At 42.0% G+C, this 16727-nt stretch overlaps 1 pseudogene; it reads right to left on the bottom strand.

The window, feature by feature from the left end:
* The window catches only part of LOC133363719 (serine-rich coiled-coil domain-containing protein 1-like), a 243807-nt pseudogene extending 228788 nt beyond the window's left edge, over nucleotides 1-15019 (bottom strand).
* Between the last annotated feature and the right edge of the window lie 1708 nt (nucleotides 15020-16727).

Raw genomic sequence — 16727 nt, forward strand, 5'->3', positions numbered from 1 at the left:
ACAATGCTTGCTGGCTGAGAGAGTGAGGGGGGGTTGCATTTGGGTTGGCATGCAAAGCTATCAGTGGTGGCCTCTGTCTCCCTCCCCTCCTCCCTTGGCCAGGCAAGCCCCACAAGTGCCTTAGTTGCTGGCAGGAGAAGTTTGTTCCATATAGTTCCTTCCTTCCAAAGTTCCAAAGCAAACCCATTTCAAAACATCCATACCCCCCTCACTATAGGCAATTTTGTAATAGTGCATAGAGGCTTATGCAGAATTAATTATTGTTATTAATAATATTTTAAAATATTTTAATATTTTAAAATAATATTTATTAAGGAAAAGAAAATTACAAAGTAGTACTAAAATAATAATTAAAAAGGAGAGGGAAAGAAAAATGCTTTACATACATCATTCAGCTTATATAATTATTAGTAATAATTATTAGTAATTAGTAATAATTAGTAACAATTACTAATATATATATATATATATATATATAATTTTGTTCTCACAACAACCCTATGATCTAGTAGGTTAGTCTGAGAGACTGGCCCAGGCAGGGTTATTCAGTGAGCAAAAATTATGCAAAGAGGATCTCTTTTAATTGTGCTGTCAACCTGCTTACTTCCACTCTGACTGGGGGCATCTTGCAGGATGGGGAAGAGATGGGGTGACACTTCACATGGCATCACAGTTGAAGTTCATCCATATAGGAGCATTATCTAAACAAATCTCTCTTATTTATTACAAACAAGCCTGTTGCAGTTGTTGCTGCTGAGAGCAACAGCCAGCAGTCACAGCTTGTTGATCCTGATGTGGTGAAACTAGAATGTGAAGTTCACAAGGGAAGCTCTGAGCATGAGGAGGATGACAACATGAAGCAGTGCCAGTTGCCAACAGCCACATCTGCAGAACAGCAAGTACCATAGTTTGGCTTTGAGAAAGCTTGTACATTTGTGAGCCAGAGTGGGAGAAACATTGTTGTATGATGCAATTACTGCCTTCCAGGGATCAACACTCTGAGATAAGCTGTTTCCTACTCATCCAATGTGAAGAAACATTTAGAGGGGAGCCTTTGTCATGCTGGTCCTGAAAGAGTGTACATTGTCTGTTTATGTTTAAATTGTGAAGTTCCTTTTCCATTTTTTCTTGGATTCATGCTTTGTTCATTTTCTTCTTCCTCATAGGGTACACCCTGAGAAGCTGAGAGTAACTGAAGATGCAATAAAGGCAAGGAGACGTGGCCATCCTGAACCAAGGCATGACATCCCTCCTTCCAAAATGCTGAAGCAGCAGCAGATAACCTTTGAGAGGTGTGGATCTGGCAGCGAGGCTGTCACCCAGAGCAATCTCAACAGGAAAATCATTTATTTCCTTGTAGAGGAGATATTGCCACTTCTGTGGACAAACCATCATTCATTAGTCTGGTTCACACTGGACTCCCAAAAGATCTCACCATCATATGTGCCAAGACATTGAGAGACAGAATTGAGAAGAGAGCATGCCACATGAGAGAAACTCTTGTAAACTGAGTGGGTGCTGTGGCATATATAGCAACCACTGCAGATTATTGGACCAATGGCAAGAAGAATTACTTTGGGATAACAGCCCATTGGATCAACTCAACTACCCTGAAACGTGAGGTGGGGGCCTTGGTTTGCGTCTGAAGGGGCACCATACATATGATGTCCTTGCAAAAGCACTGCATGATTTGCATGTGCAGTACATGATTCACAACAAAGTAATATGCACTGCTACAGACAATGGTTGCAACTTTGTGAAAGAGTTCAAAGTTTTCATGGCCAAAGAACCAGCAGAAGCTGCAGACACCAGTGCAAATGACGATGAGGGTGATAACCAGGAGGAGGAGGCTGAGGTGGAGCATGTGCCCATCTGTGAGATCCTGGACACAGGACCTGAGGCAGAGGAAGAAGCTACAGACTCAGGAGAAGCTTTTGTTCTCCCACCACACCAGAGATGTGCTAGCTACATCCTCAACCTGGTGGCATCACAAGACATAGAGGCCATGCTTTCTGACTCCTCCAAAAGTAGTCCTCTTGGTTCTTTCAAGAAACACTTTCATTCCTTGATAGGAAAGTGCAGCAAGTTGTTGTCCAAGCAGAACCAGTCAGCACAGATTGCTAAGTACATCCAAGTGCAATGTGGTGTGTATCTGAAGGTACCAAACAAGACCAGGTGGAATTCCACCTTTGATGCACTGAAGCAACTACATGAGCTCCTGTCAACTGCTCCTTGTCCAGGATCACAGCTCCTGAGACTGTAGTGGTGCAGGGATATATAGAGATCATGGGGCCACTAGCCCAGTCCCTAGACATCCTGCAATGAAAGAATGGCATGTTCATGGGGTATTTGCTAGGAATGCTCTACAATCTGGACCACAAGTTAGAAGGGCTGGAAAACAACCTGTGAGGTTCACATATTGTTTTTAGCTGTTGAGAGGTGTGTGTGTGAAGCCCCCCAAAAGCAGTTTTCAGCTATCTGGGAGGACAAGAGTTTCTTCTGGCAGCCTGCCTACACCCTTGCTTCAAATTAGAGTGGCTGGAATCATGCCAGGCAACCACCCATACCAACAATTAAGAACTTTAGGGAAGCCCTTTGGGTGGATTACTCAAAGGGAAATATTGTCTCAAGGGAGGCATCAGACGGCTTAAGGTGGTAGGCAGGGGCTGGGTCTTTTCTTCCGGTGTCTCCTCATCACAACCTTGGGTGCTGTAGGTAATCCTTAAGGGCTTACTGTGCTGCCCCTCGAGTGTGGTGACTTGGTTACCCTCCTACCTTCCATGTCATCATCCACAGGCTCAGGCTGACAGCTGGACCCTGAATCAGGGGACATGACAAGCATCAGGAAATCAAGAGCATATGGTGGTTGCCTAACATATATGTGTTAACATATCTTCTCTCTTTCTTAGATACACAATGGAAGCCTTGTTGAAAACTGAAATAAAGATGGGTGCACTTAATGAGGACAGTGATCAGTCTTCAGACAAAGACCAGGAAGGAGATGACTTAGAAGATGACTTTTTAAACAGTCAGCCACAGAGCAAGAAGTCAACAGTGGACACTGCTGGTGAGGAATTCTTTAGGTACCTGAGGTCTCCCAGCGGGGAAGGGTCATCACTCCATGGCTTTCCGTGTATGCTGCAGTACACATTTTTGCAGCACAACACAGGCATGCTTTCAAGCACTGCGGAAGAATGCCTGTTCAGTACCAGTGGCAATGTAATGACTGTAATGACATTCCTTGTCTGATGTGCTCTTCGAGCATCTTGCTTTTTTGAGACATAACAGAAATGTATTACAAAAACATTTGAAGTATAAAATTTGATTTCAACTGAATTATATGTGTGTTGGGGTATCATAATTGCTAGGGAGGGTGGGGGGTGTGAGATTCTGTTATACCATTCTGTTAATCTTATGGATAAAAAAAATTATTCTAACCTCTGTGTGTGTTTATTTTTATGTTTATTTTAATGTTGCTTTAAGAATAATAACAATAATAAATAAATTTAATTTCTGTGTCGCCTATCTGGCCGATGGCCACTCTAGGCGACGTACAAAATTGTTAAAACACAATATAGTAAAATACAGTAATACAATATAAAAACAGTATAAAAGCAATACAGCTGCAACAACAATATTAAAACAGGGCAGGAGGCATTTCAGTCATAGCAAATTAACCCTCCCCAGAGATCCCAAAGGCCTGTTGAAAGAGCCAGGTCTTTAAGGCTTTCCGAAATACATTTAGGGAAGAGGCGTGCTGGAGATCTTGTGGGAGGGAGTTCCAGAGGGTGGGGGCTGCCACTGAGAATGCCCTCTCTCTAGTACCCGCCAATCTAGCTGTTTTTGTCAGCGGGATTGAGAGAAGGCCCTGTGTGGCCGATCTTGTCGGGCGGCATAATTGGTGGCGTTGAAGGTGCTCCGTAAGATAAACTGGGCCGAAACCGTATAGGGATTTAAAGGTTAATACCAACACCTTGAATTGGGCTCGGAAAACAACTGGAAGCCAGTGTAGATCAAACAACACTGGTGTGATGTGATCCCGGCGGCGACTGTTTGTGAGTAGTTGAGCCGCCGCATTTTGTATAAGTTGTAATTTCTGGACCGTTTTCAAGGGTAACCCCACGTAGAGCACATTACAGTAATCCAAACGAGAGGTGACCAGGGCGTGTACTACCAGTGGGAGCTGATGAAGGTAGGGTTGCAGCCTTCGTATGAGGTGTAGTTGATACCAGGCTGCCCGGCTCACTGCCGAAATCTGAGCCTCCATGGACAGCCTGGAATCAAGTACAACCCCAAGGCTGCGGACCTGGTCCTTCAGGGGTAGACTCACCCCACTGAACTTCAAGTCTACATCTCCCAACCTCCTTTTGTCCCCCATGAGCAGCACCTCGGTCTTATTGGGGTTTAGCTTCAGCTTGTTCCTTCCCATCCATCCACTCATGGATTCCAGGCACTTGGACAAGGTCTCCACAGCCAACTCTGGCAAAGATTTAAACGAGAGATAGAGCTGAGTGTCATCTGCATATTGGTGACACTGCAGCCCAAATCTCCTAATGATTGTCCCCAGCGGCTTCATATAAATGTTAAATAGCATGGGAGAGAGGATAGAGCCCTGTGGCACACCACAATTGAGAGGCCAAGGGTCTGAGACCTCCTCCCCCAATGCTACCTGTTGGTACCTGTCAGAGAGAAAGGAACGGAACCACTGTAATACAGTGCCTCCAATTCCCAATCCCTCCAGGCGAAGTAAAAGGATACTGTGGTCGACAGTATCAAAAGCCGCTGAGAGATCGAGAAGGACAAGAAAGGTGAATTCTCCCCTATCTAATGCCCTCCTCAAATCATCTACCAGAGCGACCAAGGCTGTTTCAGTTCCGTGACCAGTCCTGAAACCCGATTGGTATGGATCCAAGTAATCCGTTTCATCCAAGTGTGCTGACAACTGGTTGGCCACCACTCGCTCAATGACCTTGCCCAAAAATGGTAGGTTTGAAATTGGGCAGAAGTTATTGAAAACTTGGGGATCCAAGGAGGGCTTTTTTAGGATGGGCTTTACAATTGCCTCCTTGAAGGCTGATGGCATCACACCCTCTTTCAAGGATGCATTTACCACCGCTTTGATCCCCTCGCCCAATTTCTCTCTGCAGCTCATAAGGAGCCACGAAGGGCAGGGATCAGTAAGACAAGTGGTAGGCTTCACAGACGAAAGCACCTTGTCCACTTCCTCAGAAGGGAGAAGCTGAAACCGATCCCAACTTACTGGCGTGCAACTGGCCAACTCTGGTTCATCCACTGTATCCACGGCGCACGGGATCGAGCTCCGTAAGTGTTCGATTTTATCAGCGAAGTGCTTTGCTAATAAGTCACAGGAGGCCTTTGACTGTTCCAAGGGTTCCTGAGCAACTGGACCGACCAGGCTTCGGACCACCTGGAACAGCCTCCTGGGACAGCACTCTGCAGACGCAATAGAGGCAGCAAAGAAAGCCTTCTTTCCTGCCTTTATTGCCACTTGGTAGGCAGCTACTGCTGCTCTAACCTGTGTTCAGACATCTTCGGAGTGGGATTTCCGCCACCGGCATTCTAGTCGTCTCACCTCCTGTCTCAGACTACGCAACCGCGGTGTATACCATGGTGCTAGCTGAGTTCTATTCAGAGGGAGAGGACGTTTCGGAGCCACCCGGTCTAATGCCCTGGTGATCCCCTCATTCCACTCCTTCACCAGGGTTTCAACCGGGCGACCTTCAGCAGGTTCCAATTCCCCTAGTGCAGTCAGGAATCCATCCGGATCCATCAGGCGCCTGGGGCGGACCATTCTAATAGGTCCTTCACCCCTGCTTTAGGCTACTTAGATCTGCAGCAGCCAAGGGCAGCACCCTGTAGGCACTCCATTTTTTTAAAAAAAGTAACTGAAGTGTAATTGTAGTGATTGCTTTTGAGTAACGGTAAAGTAATCAGTTACTTTCAGAGCAATTGTAATGGTAGTGGTAATTTATTACTTTTTGGGGCCATGTAACAGTAATTGTAATTGATTACTTTTTAAAAGTAATCTTCCAAGCTCTGAATAAATATCTGGTTAGATGTGGCCAGGGACAACTTTGCTTTAAATTTGGTTGGGAGACTACAAGTGTCTGCTGTAAAATAAAAAGGTGAGGGAAACCCCCCAAAATAATGATACTGTTAACAATGTTTTCCTTTTGGAAAAGAAAGGGACTTTCCCTCTGGCCAGTGCCCACCTACCCAATCTCCTCCCCTCCCCCCTCTTCTCTTCCCCTCCCCTTCTTCACCTTCCCTCCTTTTGCATTTACAGCAAAAGGTCTCCTACAGTTTTCAGGGTTTGTTTGTTTCTATTGCTGATACCTATTTGTTAAAAAGAAAAGCAGTTAGCTTTTTAATGAAGTCTGTACCAATGTTTCCCAACTGTGCTCCACTGACTATTGGTGGTCCATTCAGGTGGTCTGCGGAAAGGCAGAAGAATAGTCAATAATTCTGCACTTAGCCCTGCACTTTGTTTATTTATTTCTGACTATGAGATTAAGCAGGCCAGATTATATAATAGGCTAACACAGCCCTAGCCTACAGTCCATGATTTTCAGAATATAGCACTGGTGTAGTCTACTCAGAGCTTGGAAGATTACTTTTAAAAAGTAATAAATTACAGTTACCTTTACATGGCCCCCAAAAGGAATAAATTACCATTATAATTACAATTGCTCTGAAAGAAACTGACTACTTTAACAAAAGTAATCACTATAATTACACTTAAGTTGCTTTTTTAAAAAATAGAGTGCCTACAAGGTGCTGACCTTGGCCACTGCTCATCTAAATAGCCTAAAACAACATTAAAAATAAACACACACATACATCTTCAATCAGGGCCCATTTTGCACTTGTCATCTTTCAAAATATAGCAAAAAGTTATCTTCCTAATGTGCACCTTGAATGTCATCACACTCTGACTCCCTATATACATCCTCACAAAAAAAATTGGGTTGGTATTTTCATAGTTGGCTGCATGAGATTATTATATATTATTAGTAATATGATTTCTTATACATATATATAAGCGGAATGAGATGTATCTATGTAAAACATTTTTTTCTCTTTCCCTTTTCTTTTTTCTTTTTTATTATTTTAGTACTTCTTTGTAATTTTCTTTTCCTTAATAAAGAATATTTTAAAAATATTATTAATAATAATGCTAATTAATTAGTTCTGCATAAGCCTCTATGCACTATTACAAATTGCCTATGGGGGGCATGGATGGATTGAAATGGGTTTGCTTTGGAACTTTGGAAGGAACCATATGGAACAAACTTTGCCTTCCAGCAACTGAGTCACATGCAGGCTCACCTGCCCAAGCAACCATTATTAAGGTGTGGGAGGCAGGCTGGCTTGCGAGCTAGCCGTGGTGTTCTCTCCGCTGGTAGGGGAGGAGGGGAGGGAAGGGAAATGAAAACTGTTTTTTTTAAAGAAAAAAGAAAAATCTGCCTCTACAATATCAATATTAAGAACAATAATTGTATAACTATTTCCTTTCATTTATCAATATTTCCTTTAAAACTATTGATATTTCCTTAAAAATATAGGTATGAATATTTTTTGTGAGGGAAACAAATGGATCGGTAAACAAATGAACTCAAATTGATACCATCCTGTTAGGTCAACAGAATGCTTTTGAACTGGCACCAGCCAAAGGATCCCATCCCTACCTAAGATTCAGCGAATCCTAACTCTCTCATCCCATTAGATCTTGGGTACAACTACGCTGTTAATGAAACACATAATTGCCTTTTAATAAACATTCCAATTTTAACTAAAAAGTGAATTCCCACTGGAAAGTAACAAATAATTACAGGCATGTAGATGGCGTGGTGATTTGTTATTTCTGACACCAGCCCCTTGTGTCTCATCAGATGCTGCAATAGAAGTCCTCCTAACATGGGGGAGACTTTTCATGGAGTGCAGTAGAGACTAGCAGCTCCGATGTCAGTGGGGTAGTGAATCTCCTCTGGGTTTTAGTCTGAATTTGCAAGGAGCTACCCATGATGCTGACTAAAACCTGGTGCAGATTCACTGCCCCACTGATATCGGAGCCACCAGCCTCCACTGGCTGAAATGGTGCTGTGTGGTCATAGAACGTCACACATGGTGCTTTGAATTCTAGTCTTGTAGAATACAAGAATTCAAATGCTCAACACTGATGGTTCAGATGTTTTAGGAGAAAGTGAATATAATAACTAAGTGAAGTGATGGGGTTTGTGCGCCTATATTAATGTCTGGAGGACATTTGTTACACATTGCTCCAATGCTTTAGGACTCCTTCATAAGGGTTACTTCATTTTCACCCAAGCAATATCTGTATCCATGGAAACAGAAAGAGCAGTAAGACTGCAGAACTCATCTGACAGATCCTAAATCCTATTTCTACTTCCGTTTCAATTTAAAGAAAAATGTATGCAACAATTACCAGGAAGGGGCAGGGAAGAAAAGGCTGATACTGTATGGGTTAAAGAATGTTGTCTCTTCCCTTCATATGAATCATTGATTTTTCTGGGAAATTTAATTTTAAGACGCACGGAGTGCTAAATGAAAATCTGCTTTAAATTAGCCTGCTTCTAGGACCAGTAAGAGGGATTTAAAAAGTAAACCAATAAGCTAATGAACGAAACCAAATACATGCACCCAAGATCCGACTGAAGGCACACGGCATGCTTTTTACAAATGGGCTCTAAATTGGTTCCAGGTACAGTATATTCTCACATTTCCAGTGTTTTAGAATGAATGCTGTTTTTAAAACGTTCATTTTGCTAATAGCAGTTTCCATGGAAACCAGAAAGAACACCACAGCTACTGGGAGATGAATTAGAGGTGTCTATATATTTAGCTTACTCAAAGGAAGGTAAGAGGGCATGCTCCAAATTAATAGCAAATCATCCTTTGATTTCTGTGGGAGCAAGGAAGAACAGACACCTGAAAAATTAATTTTCCAGCTTGGAGACTCAGCCAACCTTTACCCAAATTAAAATCATCCCCCCTGTCCAAGCTTTAAGAATTGGCAGTTGGAAAGGCCACTGAGGCTGCAATCCTATATTCACTTACCCAGAGACTAAATCCCAGTGGGGCTTATTTATTTATTTATTATTTTTATTTATTTTATTTATTAGATTTATATCCCGCCCTTTCTCCCAGTAGGAGCCATGGGCGGTAAACAAATGCACTAAAAACACTTTAACACATAAAAACAGACATTAAAATTATGTACTGATAGGGTCTCACTCTTGTCAGCAATCATGCCGCAGCATTCTGCATTAACTGAAGCCCCCGGATCAGGCTGTGCTGCATGGAGATTTCTGTGACCTTGGTTAACTGGCTGCCAGGATTGTTTTAGTTTGGTTTTTGGTTAGGAATCCTGACTGGTTGTGGGATGCTGAGTTTTCTGCCTTACTCATAGGAATCTTCTTGTGGTTGATATGGTATTGCATTTAGGAAATCATCACTGTCTTTTGTTTTTGTTTTTCTATTTGCATTTCATTTACCTCTGACCTCACTCCCTTTCATCCATAGAAGCAACAACAGTGGTTCCATGTGATCCGCTCAACCCTCTTAAACCCACTGGTGATGCACCTTGTTGTTTGGGTTTTGCCCAATAGTGGTAAAAGAGAATTCACATACTGGGCAGCGTGACTGCAGTTGTTGTTTTTCCCAAGCTGCTGCTTATGAAGGTAGACCAAACCAAGTGTGGTTTCTCTCTCAATTATGATTCACTGGAATTGGGTTGGCTGTCAAAGTGAGTTTATAGCAGCCCACGGGGGAGACAAAAAGGGTAGAGAATCTTCTTACTCATTACTCAGACCTTTTTCTGAAGTGAACGGTCAAATCTGTAAAGAAATTTGGATGTTAAAATGTAGGGGCAGGGCATTCCAGGCAGAGGATTGCTAATCTACTTGGATATGGATATCTTTGCAGAGGACCCCTGGTGAAGCTTTACCAGCAATACAATCCAAACCATATCTACTGAGACGTAAGTCATATTGAATTCTATAGGGCTTTGTCCCTTAGTAAATATGTTTAAAATTGCAGCCTTCAGGGGCATCCATCTTTACTACTGAGTGCTCCCATCTAACGTCTCCACAACACTAGACACCTTTCTTGCTACAGTGGGTGACTGGCCTGGCCTGAGGGCACTTAAATCCTTTTTGCCAGAAGCAAGTTGGGTAGATTAAATGTTCCCTAACCAGGCTCCATCTTTTAGCTAAGATTTCTATCTTAATTTCCAACCAGAGAAATGTTTCCAATCAGAGAATTGGACCTGTGGTTGATGCTTAATGTATCATGCTTAATGACATCACTCAGACATGCCCCATGACATCACTTGGCCCTGCCCCATGACATCAGGCATGCCCCAAAAATCTTGGGATGCTTCTGATGTGGCAACCTTAGTAGTGAAAGTCTTGCATTCTCAGGACCACATTTTATGCCATGTTTCCATCACTTTGCAAACTCTAATAGGACAATTTAACTCCAAAGGTTTATACAAAATAATATCTTCTAATGGATTTGTGGAATTCATCAAGCTGGAATTTAGGGATTCTGAATTATGATACTTGCTGAAATCCAGGGATTCCCCCACTGAGAACTCAAGGGTTTGAACAAGAAACCACCTTTTCTGGGGTTAGGCCTACCATGAAGTGTTTCTGGTTAGAACACAGAACCCTCTTTAAGCACAGAGAAAAACAGGAGTGTGCAACATTGTCCCCTGTGATTGGAAGGCAGTGAGATGCCTCTGGATTCACCAGTCATGTTCATTATATATATAAGGAACCTGGCCGTCTGTTCCAGAGAGAATAGTGCCTTCTTCCTACTGAACTCCAGACTCCAGCTTTTCTAACTCCAGCAAATTATTTCAGTGATCCTGGTCTGAAGAACTTACTGTCTGGGTCAACATTTCAGCAAGGCCTGGCCTGGATACCTGCATCACAACAGCCCACACTACTTATGACATCTTACTGGAAAATGCTCATTACTCTAATGTAATATAGAAGACTTTCGTAAGCCCTATTCAGAATGCCTGGATAGGTCTTAAATAAACATAAAAAGAGGGGAGAGTGTACACAAGCATGTCTCATGCGACTGTTTGCAGCATGAGAGCCTCCTGGACTTTTGGAGGCTCCTGCATACTTTGAATCCCTGGAAGAATTCAAGATGCTCGTACAAAGCTCGATACAGCTTGGGACCAGGATACCTAAAATATCATCTCATCCCTTGCATACCCAACCAATCACTGCATTCTGAAGGAGAGGGCATCTTGTAGATACCATCCTGTCAGGAGGTCCATTCTGCATGATGCTGGAATTAGGTCTTTAGTGTGGCAGTATCTACCCTTCATCTACCCTCCCACCGTATGTCAGACAGGAGCCTTCTCTGTTTCAGCTCCTGTTGGACGTTCCTCTCGCAACAAGCCTTCAAAATGGAAATCTTTATCCCAGTTGGTATCTGTATTGGATTTGAATCAATTTTATGTATTGTACTGTTGTTGCTTTAAGCTGTATATATATATATATATATATAGTTGTTTTTATATATGCAAGTGTTTTAACTGTTTTTCTATATGTAACTGTCACATATACGTTTTGATTATACTATAAATAGCTTTGCCTCATGCAACATGAGCCTTGGGCATCTGAGATGTTTCTTCTCATTGCAGGAAGAAAATAACAAATGAAGATGGCTGTACTATAGCTATCTGAATCCAGAATCTGACTACCTGACTGATAGCCCCTTCTTTCCAGAGACAGACTGGGCGGTCTTAAAGCCACTGGCCTGATTTGTGAGAATGCACAGGCTTGCCTCAGGCTTCCCCCCTCCTTTGTGCATGAGGGTGAATGGAATCTTCCAGTCATGGTTTGCAACAAACCAGTTTCCAGTTTTGCCTGAACATGGGAAATGGTAGTTTGTTCAAACCATAATTAGTCAACAAACCAGGACTTCAAGCCAAGTTCTCATATCCTGATTTGTTAACTAACTATGGTTTGTACAAACCACAGTTTTGCATTTCAAACAAAACTGGAATCTGTGGTTTGTAACAGGGTTTGAGCCAGTCTTAAGTCCCACTAATTTCAGCTGGTCTTTTTAAAGCACAACTAAGCCGGGAACCAAAACACAGGCTTTAAATTTCCTTTACTAGGGTGGAGGGAAGAGTAGAAATGTGTCTGAGACTCATGCCTGCTTGTTCTCATAACAAAGCATGGTTTGCTGTTACATCTGGAACAGACCACCATATTCAAACATGAGAAAAAGATTCACAGTCCTCTCTCTTTCTGACACCAGTGGGACTTTTTATGGGAGTTTGTATTTCCAGACCATGGAAGTGATTGCAAGATTGGGTCCTTAAATAAAACAAGTTACAACCTGATGGGGCTTCAGAATAGACTGCTGGGTGTCAGTTTATCATATTACAAGAGAGAGAAAATATTATTCTAAAAAATTCCCATGACAGGAATTTTTAAATGGATAGTTCTGTCCAAAAGTGACTGTATTACAGAAAGTCCCCTTCCCCATCTTATGAAAAGACATGCAATTAGAGGCAGCAAAAACACACCTACTGTGCAATTTGATCTGATAGTAATGAATTATGTAACACGGGTGAGCATCATTTTGTAAGACGTTATTTGTGTCTTAAATAAAACTACAGTGTTTGCTTTCTTCATTCCACAATGGCGAATGTTGTCTCTGTTCACTCTCCAGGTTCACTTTGGTCTTAATCACACACACGAGTATCCATCAACCAACTTTTAAAAAGAATAAGATACAGGCCCTTCTCCCTTACCTTCAGATCCTCAGTCTCTTATTACTTCCTAAGAGAAACATTTGCTCAGATACCTATCCAAAAACAGTAAGCTAAAAAAACAAACCTATGCTGCCATTCTTTTAGGTTGATTAGGAGACTGAAAAACTGCTCTGTTTTGTTATACATTCTGGTCTAGGCATTTGCACTTATCAAGATGGAAGTTTACAATATGTCATGTGAGCTTTTGTGTGAAACAGAAGTAAGTGTTGTCTGAGAATTCCAGTTTGGAAATAACCAGCAGTTATCAGATGCTTTGTCTAGCATTGGTATTTAAGGACATGATTTGAGGTAGGGCTCACTGGGGCTTAGCACCAGAATGCTATATCAACAGTTCCCAGAGTTCCCTGGGAAAAGGGATTGACTGTTAAACCACCCTGAGAGCTGTAACTCTGTGAGGGGAATAGGGGTCTCCTCACAGCGATCAGCACCCTTGGCAAACTAATAGTGGCTTCATTCCACTAGAGAGAAATCTCATGCAGGTATTAGCAATATTTACAGACTTTGAAGACCATGAAATCTAGTGTTAAGACACAGGCAGGTGTGTTTATTTTGGATGAAAAGCTGTGTCAACATTTCAAAAATGGCACTGATTAAACTTCTCCATCCCCACCACGAGGGCATCTTGCTCCTGTCATACACCTCACAGAAGATACCTCTTCTTTAATTAAACCAGGCATTCAAAAAACATTGAATTCCTTATCCTTTTCTACTTTCATTAATAAATAGTACAGTTAATCCTTCCATTCTTTCTTAAGAGTTGTAATTCCACCTAGGAGAGTTAAACACTTCCCATAGTGACACTGAGGCGAGACCATCATCACACAGATTACATTCTTTCTGTTTTCACAAGACCCATATCAGCAGACAAATGTTATTACCCCCCCAACTAATTCATACCATCAGCCTCAGTGAATATGATGCAAGCAACAAGACTGGCAACAATGAAATAAAAGCATTATTTCAATTGGACTGTGCTTGGTGAGTAAGCCAGCAATGTCATGTGATGATGAATCGACTTGGCATTCACTGCTGTGATGCATTGCACAATAATCATAATTTAGGCAGTGCATTGCTGTAGCATATTATGTGCAGGTGGAACAAAATGGATGCCTCGCAAATGGAAACGCTGATGGGGAAAGGCAAAGAGAGAAAGAGGTGGAGTTAAGAAAATGCAAAAAAAAAAGTTCTCTTCTCAAAGTTGGACAACGCTTTGGAGTTTCTACATGTTTAACTTTCACCAATCTCATTTGCAACACATTTATCTTTAGACAAGCAGATCAGTGGGTAACTCTCTCTTGCTCGCTCTCCACTATCATTAGAACTGAAAGCCTAATTCTATGATCTTGCAAATTTCTTCCTTTTTTACAGGGTAGATAGCTTATTGTTGCAACTGTCTGGCAAGTGTGTTCTGTAGCTTAATAGGAAGGAAAGGCTCAGCAGCAGTAATGATGCCATAGCCTTGACTGGAAGCTGTATAAAACTGCATTTAAAAAATAAATTTTAAAAAATTAATAAGCAGCTTTGGATTTTGCTTGCCTGGCTGAAGGATAACTGCACAGAAAATTTAACAAGAAACTAGAACAAGGTTATTAACTACCCTCAATTTTATGGGGTTCTAGGGACAGGGACTTGCACCAGCTTCAATGGTATACATGAAAGTTCATGTCAAACTAGCATCTTTCTTCCCTCCAGTCTTTGTGTCAATACAGAGTTTTCCAATTTTTCTCACAGCTCTATGGACTATGAGGGTTGCCCTCATTGACAGCTGTGCTGGAGGAAGGACAGACCAAATAAGGAAAGAAGGGTGTGTCATTAGCTACAAACATGTTACAGGCAATATGCAACACTGCTGGTTGCATATTGACCCTGGGGTGTGTCATCTCTTTCAGCATGCCATGCTACAGCACATGAACACATATAGTCATCTTTACAACACAGAGCAGAATTGAAGAGACTCACATAATTGCCTGCGAGAAGGAACAGGAGCACTTCCATAAGCTGTGCACTGTAAATAAAACACATTTTTTTTTTTTTGGAGCGAGGGGTGTCAGCATGAATAGTTACAGCAAAATAAAAATGGCAAGAAAAGGTTGGCACTAAATAGAGGAGAGAGAGACTTCCAATAAATAACGCATCTCGTTGTTTACCAAAGAAAGAAAGAAATTATAGCATATGACAGGCACTTTCAAACTTGTCAAGAATTAGGCTGGGTGAAAAGGAGAGTGCATAGATTACATTTTAATGTGGCCTCCTTAAGAGAATAACCTGCTTTACGACAGATGCTTAGCTGAAGTAGTTAGTCTCTGCTATACAAGTGAATGTTGGCAGCCACCCAAATATATCTTAAGTATTTATTTGTGCATGTATGGACAGCAGGAAATATATATAGATGATATAGATATAAAAATAAAGAGGAATTCATAAAAAAAATCATCTAACTTTCAGCATGCACATGTGAATGTTGACAGTGATCCTATTTTGGACATTGACGCTAACACAATGAGCGCTCCACCCAGAAGGAGTCACAGAAGAAAGTCCAGCCTTGTCCTTATAACACAAGGTATCTTTTTCTTTCTGGTCACTTTGTGGAAAGTAGCCACACATATTTAAGCAGTGGCAGCAGGTGGCTCCATGTTAGTGGGGCAATGGAATCCACTCCGGGTTTTAATCTGAACATTCAAGGAAAATGAAAGGAATGATAAAAGGATTGGCTGTGTTTTGCCTAGAGGAATGAAGACTGGGACTCATGGAGTGGGGAAGAAGAATCCTAGCAGTTGGGAATAGGGTTGCCAGATTCAATCCCTGAGACTGATCATGTATCTTTAGCAGAAAAGAAAGTCAGCCAAGTGCAGGTGTTCTTGCAACCTGGTAATGGGAAAAACCAATAGGTGGAATCCTCCTTTCCCCCTGCACAACTTTTAAAGATACAAAAGACCTCTTGGAGGCTGGGCCTGGCAACCAAGAGGTCTTTTGTATCTTTAAAAGTTGTGCAAGGGGGAGGGAGAATTCCACCTTGTGGTTTTTCCCATTACAGTGCTGCAAGAACACCTGCACTTGGCTGACTTTCTCTTCTCCTAAAGATACAGGATCAGTCTCAGGGATTGAACCTGGCAACCCTAGTTGGGAAATATTGAAAAGATACAGAAAGAAGAGAGATAGTAGGCACTGTCCTACCCAGGGGTAGCAAATGTAGTACCTCCATATGTCGTGGACTACAATTCCCATCAGCCTCAGCCAGGATGACCAGTAGTCAGGGAGGATGCGAGTTGTAGTCCACATTATCTGGAGGGCACTACACTGGGCACCCTTGTTCTAACCACTCAAATTAGGGCAATGGTATTAAACTACTGTTGAACATGATTGAATTTCCTATCTATGTGAACAGTTTACCATTGTAACCAGATGTCTGAAGATGTTGTGGACACTCAAAGAGCAGTTGGGAGATATATCTGTTTTGGAATCTTTGCTGCGTTGTGGCCAAGAGACTGACCTACAAATCAGGAAACCCTTGGTTCAAATCTCATCTTTGCCATTAACTCACTCAAAGGTCTGAGACAAGTCGTTATACTCTTAACCTCAGACCGTCCATCTGCAATATGGGGAATACTAATGCTGACTTACCTTACAGGGTTGTGGTAAAGATTATATCTTGATAATGCATCTGAAGCTCTGTGAACACTTGAAAGCACTATGCAAATGTTTATTATCAGAAGTAGCATTAGTAGCATTAGCAACAGATCTGCAAATCAGTGATTCCCAAGCTCTGCTTCTTCCAGGAAACCTTGAGGTTTCTCAAAAGGCTGCCTCAGTGAGAAGCTCAGTATTGATTGGCAAATTGCCCTGGAACACAGCTTGTGTGCCATTACCAGTCTTGCACTGC

The sequence above is a fragment of the Rhineura floridana genome, chromosome 9, assembly GCF_030035675.1.
Source record: "Rhineura floridana isolate rRhiFlo1 chromosome 9, rRhiFlo1.hap2, whole genome shotgun sequence".
NCBI lineage: Eukaryota > Metazoa > Chordata > Lepidosauria > Squamata > Rhineuridae > Rhineura > Rhineura floridana.